Source organism: Colias eurytheme, chromosome 25 (assembly GCF_061535395.1).
Source record: "Colias eurytheme isolate Ceu_HAF_F1 chromosome 25, ilColEury1 Martin Lab GWU primary, whole genome shotgun sequence".
NCBI lineage: Eukaryota > Metazoa > Arthropoda > Insecta > Lepidoptera > Pieridae > Colias > Colias eurytheme.
The window spans coordinates 4,839,822-4,855,800 of NC_143004.1; the positions used below are offsets into that span (position 1 = coordinate 4,839,822).

At 35.4% G+C, this 15,979-nt stretch overlaps 1 long non-coding RNA gene across 1 annotated transcript; it reads left to right on the forward strand.

The window, feature by feature from the left end:
• Positions 1-10,242: 10,242 nt before the first annotated feature.
• Positions 10,243-11,457, forward strand: LOC149897603 (uncharacterized). The gene is made up of 2 exons (XR_016458152.1): positions 10,243-10,573; positions 11,199-11,457. It is a non-coding gene; the product is annotated as an uncharacterized LOC149897603 (long non-coding RNA).
• The last annotated feature ends 4,522 nt before the right edge of the window (positions 11,458-15,979 follow it).

Here is a 15,979-nt window from a genome sequence, read left to right on the forward strand (position 1 = left end):
TCATTTCGAATCAAAAGATGACACAGACGAACAAGCAATAATTGAAGCAGACGATCTTTGTGGTCATTACAGATCCATAGCAAATTGTCACATTTCGATAATATCATCGTGACGGCTTGCTGAGAAATATGTCTTTCATTAAGGATTGGCTTAACTTGAGCTTCAAACAATGATGTAGCTGATTCAACTAGCTTGCATAAATTTATTGTGGGATACGTAAGACTTTTTTTGTCTTGCCACCACTCACGACGTTTTATGTAGCTGTAAATTGGTGTATCACATTGCTCTAGGTTTTCAATTTTTAAACTTAGCGTGCATTTCTCGCATTGCCACCTGATTTTTTTTAATACCACCGAAGCCAAATAACCCGCGACATACACAGTAGGTTGTTTTTCAAACGATTCGAACAATCTGTTTTCGATCTCTAACAATTCTACATCATTAATCTCTAAAAAATCTAAATGATCATCTGGAAAGTGCGGGTTTTCAGGAATTTGAAAAACAGAAGCATTAGCACTTTCAGGCAATTGAAGATCCTTTTCTTGTAATACTACTACTTGAGAATAATTTTCAACTTGAATCGCTTCGTTTTTTTCAACATGTTGAAAAAAATCTTCGAAGTCAATAATTGCTTCGTTTTCATCCAATTCGCAGTTTGTTCCTTTACCAACAGGTGTACTTAAATTTGTCAAAATATTGGACTTTAAAGCGGCTGTAAAATGATAACATGTTGGGAAATGGTTCGTCGGACAATGTTGTCGAATCATTCCAAAAAGGTTTTCTAAGCTATCCTGATTTAGCTGACGAAGATTTAAGTACTTGAAGCCTTTCGAGTCCACATACTTCCATATATCTTCTAAGGAAGACAGTGAAGTAACGTATCCCTGGGTGCATCTTACGTTCTTTAGTCGTAGAAAGCTATCTTTTTTTTTAAAATGCAGCTTACTCATATATGGTAGGAATGAACAAAAAGACAATTGGTATGGTACTTTCGGACCCTATATTGATTTTTGCTGTGGTTTTGGACTGAGGATGAAGGAGCTCAGATTGCGACATGATAAGATGCCAGTGTCCAAAAAGGATGATGTGATGCAAGAAGTACCTGTAAAGAAATACGGTCTTAATGGGGCCCACCACATACTGTTAGAAGGCAGTACTTTTCCACCAGAAAAACGATCCTCTATGGCCCAGAGCATGGGACCAATGACAGCCTATCTGTGTATGCTCCGATCCGAGGGAATATATAGAGACAAGTGGGCCTCAGCAGTGAAAAGAGCCTTCAATCATATACCTATAATTGATGACATCATCGAAGTGACAAAAGGTCAGAGAAAAGCAGTGTGAGCACTATGACAGGCCTTCTCGCAGAAATTTGCCTAATCACTACATCTCGTCAAGCAACTAGAGCTTTCTTCCCTTTAGCCATGATGCATAGGGCCTCCACGATACATGCCAAAGAGTTCAAGCAATATTGTGAATATTTCAACACAACTGGATCGGGAGCATTTTATACATATAAGCTAGTCTGTGGACAACCTTGGACATTAACAGGAGCAATGAAAGAAGAAGTAGCATCGCAAATTGTGTTCCATTCAATCTTTGGGACTTTTAAAGAAGACTAAGTGAAATCACAAATGTGTCTACTTGGTTCACTAGAGAAGAGTTCGGAAAATGCTTCAGAAAGGGTGACAAGATTGATACATTGGTAAGAGCCAATTTACCCGTGTTGAAGTACTACGCGAAAATGTCTTGTGCAAATCAAAGTGGACTTTTAACAGGGGTATACAACCAGGTGTCTTCGATTCCTTGCTTTAGTGGAAGAAGGGTCCAAAAGTTTGGATCGGATTTCTTCGAACATATAGAGAGAAAAGTGATAGTTGGATCAACTGGAAAGAGCATCTCTCAAATAGTGTCATCATTGTCAATAATACTAGATGATCTAAGGAAAAGAGTAAATGAGTTACAGGGAAGCTTAGAAATGGGTACCACAGAATGGAGAAACATGAGTGATCTGTCACTGGGGCAGCCAGGGACTGAGATCAGACAGGTAATTTCTGGCAGAGGAATCTATTTTATGGGTAAGCCTGTGTCAAGGAAGATCTGAATAAAGTGCAAATAATATTCTTTTTTTAATTGTCCTTCTGAACCGTATGGGTAATCATGTAAATACTTTATTTTGTCGTCAGAATATATGTTTTTTGTTCCCCCCCATCGTTCCAAGCCTTGTCGTGGCGGGGGGGCTCAGTACCTGGGTTGCAAACCAGCATCTTGGGGAAGCCAATATGGAATAAACACGCGCCGCTCCCGATTCGTTTTAAATAAAACTATACGGGAAGTGGCCCCGGGGTAGGCATGTTATACAGGAGCGCGGTGGTGTGTCGCCGTATCCGATCTTCCATGTGAATATGCCTGTATGCGAGAAGAAAGAACACCGTGTACTGCTGAGGGGGTCTTTAGAAAACCAGAGGCTGCAATGCAGCGGTGGATGGCGGTCAGCGTACCGCGGCGCGACGGACTTAGCGGGAGGATATCTCTTGTTGGGTAGCGGGGCTTTGGCCCCCCGTCGGGCAAACTGTTACCTCTAGCGTGTGACGTTGTCATGTCTAGCGGCACGCTAGAGACCAGGGGGCTCGCTTTAACCGGCCGGCCCGAGAGGAAGGTGACCTCAATAAAAAACCCCTCTATTTCGGCGTTGGGCACTTGTCACATACCCAGTGTCACTCTCACAGCATATACGAATCTAACGTCACCTCTCTAGCTAAAATCCAACAAGCTGTTCAGGTTACAAAGCGTGCAAAACAATTATACAATACATGCATACTCTCGAAAAACATAACCCTCCTTCTGGTGCAGTCGGGTAAAAACCAATAAGATTTTTAAAGGATCAGCTGCCAAATAATAGAAATTAAAAGATAGTACATACCTGAATTGTCAATAGGTTCAATCTGGGAGAGTATTGCTTGATTGTCATTTTTTTTTCAGATTTCTTTTTAACATCAGTATTTGAATTTATATGGTAAGGAAATTCAAGTAACATTGCATCAGGGAGTGGATCTGCATTTAAATTTTTCAATGGTACTGCAGACTTTTTTAAGCGATTCTTTTTCTTATTGAAAGCTCTGTCCTCAAAATGATTACCGCACACATATTTCAATGTATGCAATTTCTCAATAGGTACATATATTAAATCTTCTTTACCCACATACTTAACCCACTGCCTGCATCTGTAAAATATTTTTAAATGTCATTCCATTTTTCATGTTAGGCTATACTGGGTTTTCACGAACAAACATGGCGTTGTTACTGTACCTTACTACAGTTTTAGTCAGAAATTGTTAGTAGTTCTAAAAACAACATTTTAGAAGAAAACTATTGATTGTAGAAAAAAAAATACAAGAAAAAAAAGCAATTATTTTGCTTTATTCTAGATAAATACATTATAAAATGTGATATTTTTCGAAAAACAAAATACTCAAAAGAATTTTGCCCCTGATCCCCGTAGTTATCGATAGTTACGTCACACTAGTAGGTACACAATATAATGAAAATTTAAATACCAGATTACATTCGTTTTTCGCTTAGAATACTCCATTATATTCACATATATGACTAAAAATATCTAATCCAATGCTTACCGGGCCTCATCCCCAGGGAATTTAGCCATAAACATCCTTTTTTCGCCACCACTGCGACTGGCTCGATCACCACAGATTTCGCAAGTTATAAACCGTTTTTTCGGTAGCATTTTTATAAAACGACCTGAGTATTCAATTGACTGAAATTAATGGATCAAATTATAAAATTTAAAAAGTGTCAGTGAGTGACAGTTTGAGAAGAAAGAGAAACTGTACTGAGAGAGTGCGAAGACAGTATCCGCCATTAATTGCCATGTAAACTTCATACAATTTTTTTTTGTTCCTAGGTGCGCAAGTCTGAACTGAACGGCAATATGGAAAACCAATGATCTCAAAGCGCGCGTTGACGCGCGCTGACAACAGTCGAGCGCTAGTGCAGCGTTCGACGCGCGTATCAATAAAACGGGCGTTAGCATGTGTACGGCCCTGAATAGTTGTTATGTAGTTGTAAACGCGCGTTATCAAAACGCGCGTTGAACGCTTGTCATCTGAACGTACCCTAATGTAAGGGCATAGAGAGCCCTCTTGAAGCATATGAAGGCAAACCTATTTGATTTTGACAGGCGACAATGCGCCCTCTGGATTTTGGGGTTTATTTTATTTTTTTTATATATTTTTGTCATATTTAGATTTTCCTAAAACCAGGAAAAATAATCAAAAAAATCTAGTATATCACGATTTTGAGAAAATGCATGTCCAGTATACAGGACATTGCCCGGTTCTCCATAAAGTAACTGTAAATTTCGATGTCCAGTATATTGTACATTGCCGAATTAAGGAATCGTTCGAGAATTTTCATAAAAGCGTTATTTATGCAATTATGAAATAAACAAAAATAAAATGCATGTGTATAAAGAAAATATTTATTATTGTACAATTTTAAAATTTAAAATGACATTATTGTTACTTATTTGGCTTCTATAAAATTGTACAAAACATAAAAAGTTTAATTATTCTCATAATATCTAAATAAAAACTTATAATATCTAATCAGTCAAACTTTTCTAAAAAAAATAATAATTTCACTTACTTGCTATGGTAATCATAAAAACAATTTCTCTTACGTACTAAACACAACCTTTGATTGCACTTAGCGCAATATACTTCAGTCTTATTTTTGGTGCAGTATTGCACCAAAAAAGGTGCAGCGACCATAGGATTCTACAAAGCGCGGCCAATGCCCTACGCCGTCAAAACGGACGCTATCATCAGTTCTACTGTTCATATATTTTCTTATAGATAATCTAGATCTCCCTTTATTTTGCAGCTCTCTGGCTAATTGACAGCGAAACAACTTTAACGGAATTTATTTTTATTTTCTTACAATTGCCGGGGTAAATTTGGTCATTTGATTTTGTACCGCATCTGTATCATACTATTTCAATACTGCTTTTAATCCATTATTCCGCAACGCCGTACAAAAATCATGGAGATAAGGGTAAAAAATCTCTACCTGTACTTTCGAATTCTCATCTGCACTCAGTTGGACAGCTTACAAGTGACGGCGTAGTGCTGAATCTTATTATTTTATGCTCTTATATCGTTCTAGATAGGTCACCTGGTGGTTGAAATGACCCATAATTTTTTCAACATGGGCCTGTATTCTATAAGTACCATATTGTGATCATCTTCTAAAAAGTCGTCTATTGGATTGTTATCTAGAAAATAGTTGTCTTATCTGGCAATGCTTCTTGTTCAATTAAGTGAACTAATAGGAGATACAACATCTTCTAGCGGAATTTCAAGATATGCTACCTGAGGACTGCCTTGATTTTCATTTTCTTGTACTTCGAATTGGCTATTATAAGTATCTTGGCCAACATTTAAATCATCTGATGTGGTAATGCCAGCGGTGTTAGTTGTCTTACTTAATTGATGATGTAAAACTGACAATAATGATTCTGTTGTCTGTATAACGAGTTCATCTTGTATATTCACATCATTATAATCATCTCCCACGCCAAAAATTTATTGAAGTCGCTGTTCTATGACGTAATCGTCGGATTTCTAATTTTTCTCAGTTTACTTGCAAGCAGTCTTCCGAGCATCTCATATTCATCATTTTTCTTCTCTTTTATTAATTCAAAAGCTTCATCCATTTGACGTCGCGCTGCTCTGATTTCTTGAGGCAATCCGTCTTTCAGTTGTCTTTTATTACCATAATTTTGAGAAGATCTGTTTTGGACGAGTGGCGTTTATATTTTGCGAAGCTTCTTCTATTCCATCATTTCTACCCTCGCTTCTTTCTTGAGCATCATTGTCGGTGACCAGCGCGACTTCCGACTACGCTTCGGGCAAGTACATTATATTACTACGGGGGACATAAGACGTCACCCTAAAAATATATTAATACAAAAAAATATCGATAGATATTTTCGGATTAAAATTTATGAGTACTTTTAAAAGTCTTGGTAAGCATCCTGTCGGTACTGAAGCTTGGGTTATGCCATCTGTTTTTATCCATTTTAATAAAATGTTTCTCCATGCAATTTTCATGGGCCTGAAAAATGCGATATCTAGGGGCTGTGTTAAATGGGTTGAATTTGCTGGTAGGAATATAAATGAAATATTGTGTTGTTCACAGATTCTAATCACTTCTATTGATCTGTCTTTCAAGAATGGAATAATAATGGACTTAACATAATCTTCACAAGTACTATCAATCCATCCAGATGCAGTTCTATTGAAGCGTACACCTTTAGGTCCGCCTGTAGCCCAAGTATCATAAAATATATTGTTGGCCCTATAAATTACATAATATGGAAAAGCTCTCCTGCAGCTGTACCAGCCATCATTATTGATATTGAAGATTTTGACTGATTAAGAGCTCTTTCAGGGTTCTTAGATTCACTTTATCTAAGAACCAGCGTCGGAAAATATGCTGCCTAACAAAAAAAACCGCATCTAATTCGGTTTACCTGTTAGCGAGCTACGGTGCCACAGACAGACACACACATACACACGTAGCAGCCAAACACAATACCCATCTTTTTGCGTCGGGGGTTAAAAATATAATACGACTTAATATCAGCTTACCCCCCCACCCTTGGGGACTTCGATATGATCATCTGGACATGTAAAGGAATAACTGTAGAGTATAACAGACAACTAACGTTTTATCTTACACTGTACAGTACCCCTAGCACGAATCACTATCGAAAAAGTATTCGTATCGTCAACGAAAGCATTTTGTATGGGAACTTTAACAGCGCCTCTGGTGTGCGTATATTGAACTAATTTTCAGAGCACGAACAAAAAAATGAGATGTTTTGCGCGAAGTGACAGTAGTACCCACCTCAACGCTTCGCTTATGAGGCGTGCAACATGTAAGTTTCGAATCGCCATCGTATCGAATACGAAACGTAACTTAGCCGATTGTATGAAGATAGCTAGCACGAAGGCATAAAATGACGTATAGTATCGTAAGTGTCGACGGCTGGCCGAGTTTCACGAATGTTCAAAATTCACTTTAAATTTGACAGTGAGAAAACTTTCGTCGGAGTTTATTTTAAGAATAAAATTATAATTTTAGTGATTGTGGTGATATATTTTGTTAGAAAATGTTAAGATTAACAAGAAGCACCCCACGACGTAGTGCATTTTACTATTATCTTGCAGCGCGATTGATTGTTGAAAGTAGAAATGAACAAAGAGAAACAAGGTGAGTGATTTTTTAACACTATATGTTAATAAATAAACAACAAGTTATCTTTTAAATTTACTACTACATTTGCAGAGAAATCTCAAGGAGAGCTTTACTCAGAAAGAATTTGGCAAATATTAACTTACAAAACCTTAGCGACCCAGAATTTAAAAATAGATTTCGTCTAAGTAAGGAAGCATTTTTGTTCTTATGTCGCGAATTGAAAGAAAAATCCAGTCTAAAATCAAATAAAAGGATCAGCCTGGAACACAAAGTAAGTGTAATAAATAAGCTACTTACGTAGGTACCTTTCATTATAATGTGTACATTAACTAATACATACTATGTGAGTATAATACACAGCTACACTACTAACTATTAACATTTTTATTTCTAGGTGCTGTGTGCTTTGTCATTTTATGCTACAGGCTCCTACCAAAGAATTGTAGGAATGGCTAAATATTTAGGCCAAACTACAGTAAGCAAATATGTGAGGGAGGTTACTGATGCTCTTGTTAACCCTTTAATCCATACTTCACTACAAAGTATAAAACAAAGTCGCTTTCTCTGTCCCTCTGTCCCTTTGTACGCTTAAATCTTTGAAACTACGCAACGGATTTTGATGCGGTTTTTATTAATAGGTTTATATGTATAATAACATCCATTAAATAGTGGAGAAGTACTGTTATTTTTGAGGTTTCTAATGTGATGTCGTAAATAGTTACATTTTTTCCGCTTACATTGCAAACGCATGCTGAACCCTACGAGTTTTATCAAAATATTGTACTAAGTATTATACACATTAAAAAGTTCTACAGAAAAGTCCGCGATGGACTTTTCTGTAGAACTTTTCTGTCTATCTCTTATGGATAACCCACAATAACTTTTTGAAGGGAAAACTTCTTTAGCAGCGTTGGGTATAAAATCTTAAACTCGCGTCAGGACACGTGGCCTGATCGAAAAAGCGTAAGACGGAGATCGAAAAAGCGTTTTTAGCCCTTATATTCCATGCGTAAGGATACCATTCCAAAATATCAAACATGCTGAACGGTAATAATCAAGTTTTCACTTCTGCCGGCTCTCCCGGAGTGCAACCCGTTTTTTTTTTAGAAGGGGATGTATGTAGTGTGTGATATTATTCGCAGTAATCGAATATCGTAAATTCAGCGGTTAATCTATCAATCGATCAATCTATCAATCGATCGACCAATCGATCATTCAATCAATCAATCGATTAATCATTCGATCAATCAATCAATCAATCAATAATCGATCAATCAATAATCGATCAATCGATTAATCAATAATCGATCGATCAATAATTGATCAATCGATATATCGATCGATCATTTCAATCGATTATTCAATCGATCAATCAATCGATCAATCATTCGATCAATCAATAATCGATCAATCAATTATCGATCAATCAATAATCGATCAATCAATAATCGATCAATCAATAATCGATCAATCAATAATCGATCAATCAATAATCGATCAATTGATCAATCAATCGATCGATCAATCAATCAAAATACGATCAATCAATAATCGGTCAATCAATAATCGATCAATCAATAATTGATCAATCGATATATCAATCGATCAATCAATAATCGATGAATCAATAATCGTTCAATCAATAATTGATATTTCGGAGATAACATTTGCACTTGAAAAACACATATTTGTTAACAGTTTAATACGTATACATTCAAACTTTATCCACTTTTAATATTTTTAATTATTATTTTTAACGGAGCGTAATGTTTACTTTGCGGCAGCGCCACCTAGTCCGACAAATAATGCCGTACAAGCGGTTTCTAATGATAAAGCGATTTTTACACTTTTCTGACAATCTTGACGTGGACCCAACAGCTTCAACACATGCCAAAAAGCTACGGAAAATTCAACCCATCACAGACCATCTAAGAGACAAGTTCCGCAATTTGTATAACCCCGAGCAACAAATTTCTTTAGACGAATCTCTATTAATGTGGAAGGGTCGTTTAAACTTTTCGCAAAAAATTGCAACTAAAGCTGCTCAAGTGGGGATTAAGTCGTATGAAATATGCGAATCCAAGAGCGGTTACTTGTGGGATTTTAAAATATACACTGGAAAAACCACAAATAAAGATGACGCCACGGAACATACACACGGAACTGATGAAAACACGCCTGATGGAACGACTGCGGGTATAGTGTATGATCTGATGCGTTTTGACAAGGACAACATGGCGCTGTGATGTCTGCAAAGTAGCTCTATGTATTGATTTCTGTTTTAAACAGTACCACACCTAAAGTTGCGTATGTCATTCCTGTCACAATGTCAATAATTAACTGTCACAAATTGTCATTGATTGTTACAAATTATCATTAACAAATTATCATCAGCAAACCATGCCCCTGCAAAAAACTTATATCTGAGCGGTTAGAGGAAAAACCTATATTAAAGGATTTTTATCTAGTTTATGGTAGCAGGATAAACTCCTGCTAACGATCCCTTAAATTTCCGTCAGCAAATTTTTTGATGCCCTGTATTAATATAGTTACATATATATTATAATTATAAATAGGTAGGTTCATCAGACAACACTCATTGTAATATTTCAATCTAGGTAGATCTATCCCTTAATCCTGTATATACCTTAAAATTTCACCTTGAATGTGTGTTTAAGTACCTATTTAAAATATAAAAAAATCTTAACAAATAATGTCTTTTTTATACATTACCTCATTTTTTATAAAATAAAATAATTTGAAATAAATACCTAAATAAAATTGAAATATGTAATGTAATGAAGAAATAAAAATGTAAGCATACTAATCATATGTTATACCGCCCTTGGGTACTGAGTGTGCCCTTGGCTTTATTTCTCCATACACCAAATTATCACTAGGACACTATAGTACCCAGTCTCAGAGGCAGGGGGCGTTCACTTTGTTCCACGATCTATGCAACCTTAGATTATACACCTATAGATGTAACCACTAAAATGACCTTCCTTGAAAGAGCGAGATCGTTAATTGTCAAACCCATGCAAAGAAACAGGACAGAATATATAGTTTTTGTCTTTGTCGACATGGCCGGTTTTATTGTTTGGCAAGAACAGATTGTGACAAACAAACTTGGCGTCTTTTGATTTTTCTGTGATTGTGTGAATTTACAGTGTTTATTGCGTATAAAAATTGGATAATACAGAATATTTAGTGTACGTGCGATGGTGGGTTGCAGTGTTTTGGGTTGTAAAAGCCGGAGTGAGCGAAAAATTGAAGGAATAACATTTCACACGTAAGTAGGCGAAATTATCATTTCTTTCGTTATTACAACGCCAGATGATCATCGATTATGATGTTTTGTGATGAATTCAGTGATGTGATGCCAAGAATATTGAGTTGTGATACGTGTTTTCACTATCTTAAAATAAAATAACGATTAACGAAGAACGGTTTAGGGTTGCCATAATGGCTACTTTAATTTACCCAAATAAATCATATTTCTTTATTGTCAGTACATACATACGATTCGAGGTCTTGTTTTGTGAAGAGAAAATAAAGATTATGATTATAATTAAAGATTATGATTGTTGGGTTTGCTTATCATAGTAGGTACTCATCCTTCTTATATTATAAATTCGAGGGTTTGGATGTTTGTTTGTTACTCAATCACGCAATAACGTCTGGATGGATTTCAATGATATTTTGCACATGAGTAGTTTATTACCTGGATTAACACGCGGATGAAGTCGCGGGTAAAAGCTAGTAGTATAATATTTTTATTGAGAGGAAATTAATTCTTCTGTACGTAAACTTTAATTTTAGTTACATTTATTTAAGGGCTTTATTGTAGTTTATTTAACTTATTACTCAATAAAGATAAACTTTCGTAACATGCGAATAAAATCTTCTTTTTTCAGGTTTCCATCCAATATTGATAAAAAGAAATGGCTGGATGCCACTGGACGAGAAAATTGGCTGCCAACAAAATATTCAAAAATTTGTTCCATTCATTTTGATGATGATTCATTACTGTATAAAAATAAACGAGTACAATTAAATCATTCAAAGTGTTGGTAACGAGAGGACAGTAGTGACTTCCGGTTTTCTACTCTTTTTTGCCAAGCTGTACTTATTTCATTATGTATATAGTAATAAATAATAAACATGTTTATGTTATAGACTGGTTTTATTTCATCATTGAACGTGTCGTGTGTCAATGATGTCCATACAATTCTCCTTACCTACCTTACTGAGGTTTTATTAAAGTATTTCGTACGACTACGACATAAGAGTTACATTATTGAAGCTAGCATTTAAAATATGCAAATTCAGAATTTTTAGTTTGCGAAGTACTTACAGGTATTTATAAAGTCTGTTCGCGATCAAGTAAGATCATAATATTTTTTACCTAATATGTGGGAATTGCCAGCTTATTAGGCAACACCACAAAATTCTATTTCTGTTTCAAGTGCGGTCACGCCATGGTTACATCTATAGGTGTATAATCTAAGTATGCAACATACCTTTGGGGGTACGAGCACAGGAAGTACGAGCAAGTGTGGTCATAAAAAAATAATATATTATTATGATACGGCAACACTAAAAAATTATAGAACTTCTGTATTACCAAATGAAAATGCCAATTCCTGATTTGGGGAGAAAGTAAGCAAAGAACAAGTATAAAATTTTCATTAAGAAATATAAACAAGTTCTAAGTGCAAATATTTATATAAGAGATAAATAAAGATACATAGTTATTACATATCAATAAATTTGCTACTGCTAATAAACTTTATTTTTGCAAATGTTAGACTTAGTGGAATAGTAAGTGGAATTCGAAGTACGAAATTGGCAACCCAAAGCTTGACAAATGGCGGATTTTTGTTTTCATTTGTTGCGTGGTGTTTTCTAGCGTTGTTGGGTGTTTTTGAAAGGTTTTGGTTCTTGTTTTTGTGATAATTTGTAGTATTAACGTTGAGTTGAGTTCCGCTCCTCCGTTTACTAGCAAATATTACATTGTGCGGCATACCTAACCTAATCTGTGTGGTGATTCTTTCGTTTGAGATAGAGACTCCCAAAATGAAGGAAAATCAAAGGAAGTGTGTGAAGTGCGGACGTTCTCCTGCCAAGGACTCGCGTGTTAAGTTGTATCGTTTTCCCCGACCGGGAACAACTAACATGCTTCGGTATGTTAAACAAACTAAAACTTATTTTGTTAACTTGTATGAATATTGACATTTTGATCTGTTGAACTACATTGCTTAACTTTTTTTTCAGTTGTGAATTGTGGGCGAAATATTGTTTCCCCGATAAAAACCGCACCTCAGAATTCCTGAGAAAACTCTTCACAGAACACTATATGCTGTGTGATCAACATTTTAAACCATGCTCATTTAGGGATTATAATGCTAAAAAGCTGCTAAGATCAGCCGTACCAGAGGATGTTAAGGTAAATGTTCTGTTTTATGTTATAAGACGTGCAGATAGAGTATAGATCTGTAAATGGTGTCTAATAAGTATCCGCCACCATTTTCAGATCTATTCTTTATCTGCGCAGGTTATACTTACAATACGGCTACAACATACAAACAAGACGGCTGCTGCTATAATGTAAAGCTTCATATTACAGCACAATACTGATACATTCGGACTAAAGTCAAATGAAAGTGATATAATATTACATTACACATACGTTGTGGTGCCCAGCTATACTTTTATACTATGCTATACTATACATATAGCTTTATATTATGGCATCCTTAATTTCTTAGTGATTTACCTGAATTGTTTAAATAAGAATTTTTATTTATTTATTTACAGAGAGTTGTTCTGAATCCCGTAAGCAGGTTGTCTGACTCTGGAAATGTTGTTCTAAGCAATAAGGATGACGCTTCACCTGGTACATCAAGGTCCGTTCTTTGTGAACAAACAAATATTGTTATAAATATTGCTTCACAAAGAAGGGTTGATCCAACACCTGGTCCTTCCTTTTCTAAAGAAGAAGTTGACACAAAGCCTGGTTCATCACATTTACCCCAAGAATTTGACCCTAATGAGACAATCTCAAAACAAAGATATTATATGACAAAATGTCGGAAATTTATGCAAAAAATATGCAAATTAAGAAATACAATTACCAAATTAAAGAATGACGAGGTGCTAAAAGCTTTAGACACAGATAAATATGTACAGCTTCTATCAAAATATATTACTCCATCATTGGCACTGATTTTACAAGGAGAAATAAAAAATTTTCGGAGAAAAGAGAAAGGGCGACGTTGGACAAAGGAGCAAAAAATTACTGCCCTGAGAATATATAAAAGATCACCAACATGTTATAATCTTCTACGGAGATTAATAATACTGCCCTCACCATCATCTCTAAAAAAATTGCTGCAGCTTTTTGATTTAAAGGTGGGAATAAATAAAAAAATATTTGAAATGTTGAAAAAAGTTTCAAAAAATCTGAAACAAAAAGACAATGAATTTATTTTGTCATTTGATGAAATATCAATAAGGAAGCATTTATTATACAATAACAAAAATGATTTAATTGATGGCTACCAGGATCACGGATTACAGGGTAGATCATCTCAAGTAGCATGTTATGCTCTTGTTTTCATGTTGAGTGGTATCCGTAAACAAATTAAACAACCAGTTGCTTTTTATTTATCTGGGTCATCTGTTAGTGCAGACAGACTTTCGGTCTTGATCAAAGAGGTAAATAAATTAAATGCAACTTTTATTTTTATATTCTTAAATTTTCACTGTTTTCAGAGCTAATTATTATTTTATATTTTAAGGTTCTCTACCACTGCTTCGAAGTCAATATAAATGTTTCAGCAACAGTATGTGATATGGATGGAGTAAATAGAAAAGCTCTGGGGACACTAGGAGCTACTCCAGAAAATCCTCAAATTGAAATCTACAACCATAATGTTGTCACACTTTTTGATGCCCCTCATCTGTTGAAATGCTTCAGAAATTTATTTATGAAATACAACATCAAATCTAAAACCAATATCAGTTCTGATGGAAAAGTTGGTGAAGGTAAGAATCACTAATCATAATTCTTCTAATAATATAATTTAGGTACTGCCGCAGTCTGTGGTTTACATGGAAAAGAAAGATGGAGCCAGATGGAGCAGGCTTTTACCCACATGTAAATAACGCAATGCAATATAATAAATGCTAAAGTTTGGATGTCATAAGTAATCAATATCAATATGCCACGGGCAGAAGCTAATTTTATAATCAGTGTTTGTCTACACTAACATTATAAAAAGGAAAACTTTGTTTGTTTGTTTGATTGTAATGAATAGGCTCATAAACTACTGGGCCGATTTTGATGAAATTTGGCACAAACAATCTTTAGACCCTGAGAAAGAACATAGGCTACTTTTTATTGCAAAATATGTACCACGGGCGAAGCGGGGGTGGACCCCTAGTATATTATATTATGTACTAGCTTTCCATCCGAAGCTTCGCCCGCGCAGTCAAAGAAAAACCTGCATAGTTCCTGTTCCCGTGGGATTTCCGGGATAAAACCTATCCTGTTTCCAGGGGTAAAAAGTAGCCTATGTCCTTTCTCGGGTATTAAAATATCTCTATACCAAATTTCATGCAAATTGGTTCAGTAGTTAAGGCGTGATTGAGTAACAGACAGATGGATAGAGTTACTTTCGCATTATATTATTAGTATGGATGTGTGATGTATGAAGTATGTTTGTGTGATTTATATACATTTTATGCAGTAACTAGCTATGCTTGTACCGTGACTTAGCTCGCTTTGATTTTGAAAAAATTATATATATTTCTGACTGCATGTAATGATTAAAATATAATTATTTTGGTACATAAATGCATACATACTTATAAGGCTCTTTTTTCTAATTCCAGGTATTGCGAAATGGACCCACATAAAAGAGTTCTATGACCTTGATTCACAAAATGACCATTTTGTTTTTGCCCCAAAACTTCGGACTGAACACTTAGCTCCTAACTCAAAACAAAAAATGAGAGTTAGTCTCGCAGCTCAGGTTTTAAGTCACTCTGTGGCAGCTGGCATGTACTGCAAAATTGCTAAAGGTAATAAAAGTACAAATATGTCACATGTTCCCATGGAGTACAGAGAGAGAAGAGGTGTTATTACTTCTCTAAAAAAATGCGGTGACAATGCGCGAGGTGGAAGTCAGAAATGCGAATTGGTGGAAATCAAAATATATTTTGATTTCTACCAATAGCTGGACACGAAATTAACAAATGAAATGACATTGACACAAAATGAAATTCCCCTTTCAGTACTCCATGCATGTTCCCTTTTTTTAATTTTAACTTGTCAAGTACCGGTTTTCAAAGTCAGTTGATTTTAAATGGTTAGGGTTTGTTCAATATGGTGTACCTACTGACCTCTCATATTTAAATTTTTTTTTATAGGTGAACTACCACAAGAAGCAATCATAACCGCTGATTTAATTGTTGATATGGACAATTTATTTGACTGTCTAAATAGTGACAGTCAGGATTTAAAAAATGGAAAAAAGTGTTGCACAAACATGAATGACCGAACGCCACATATTCAATTATTTAAAAAAATGAAATCATTTTTCCAAAACATGGAATTTGTAGGATGCCGCAGCAATCCACCATCGCTATATGGTTGGATTTGGACAATAAATGGTGTAGAACAGATATGGCA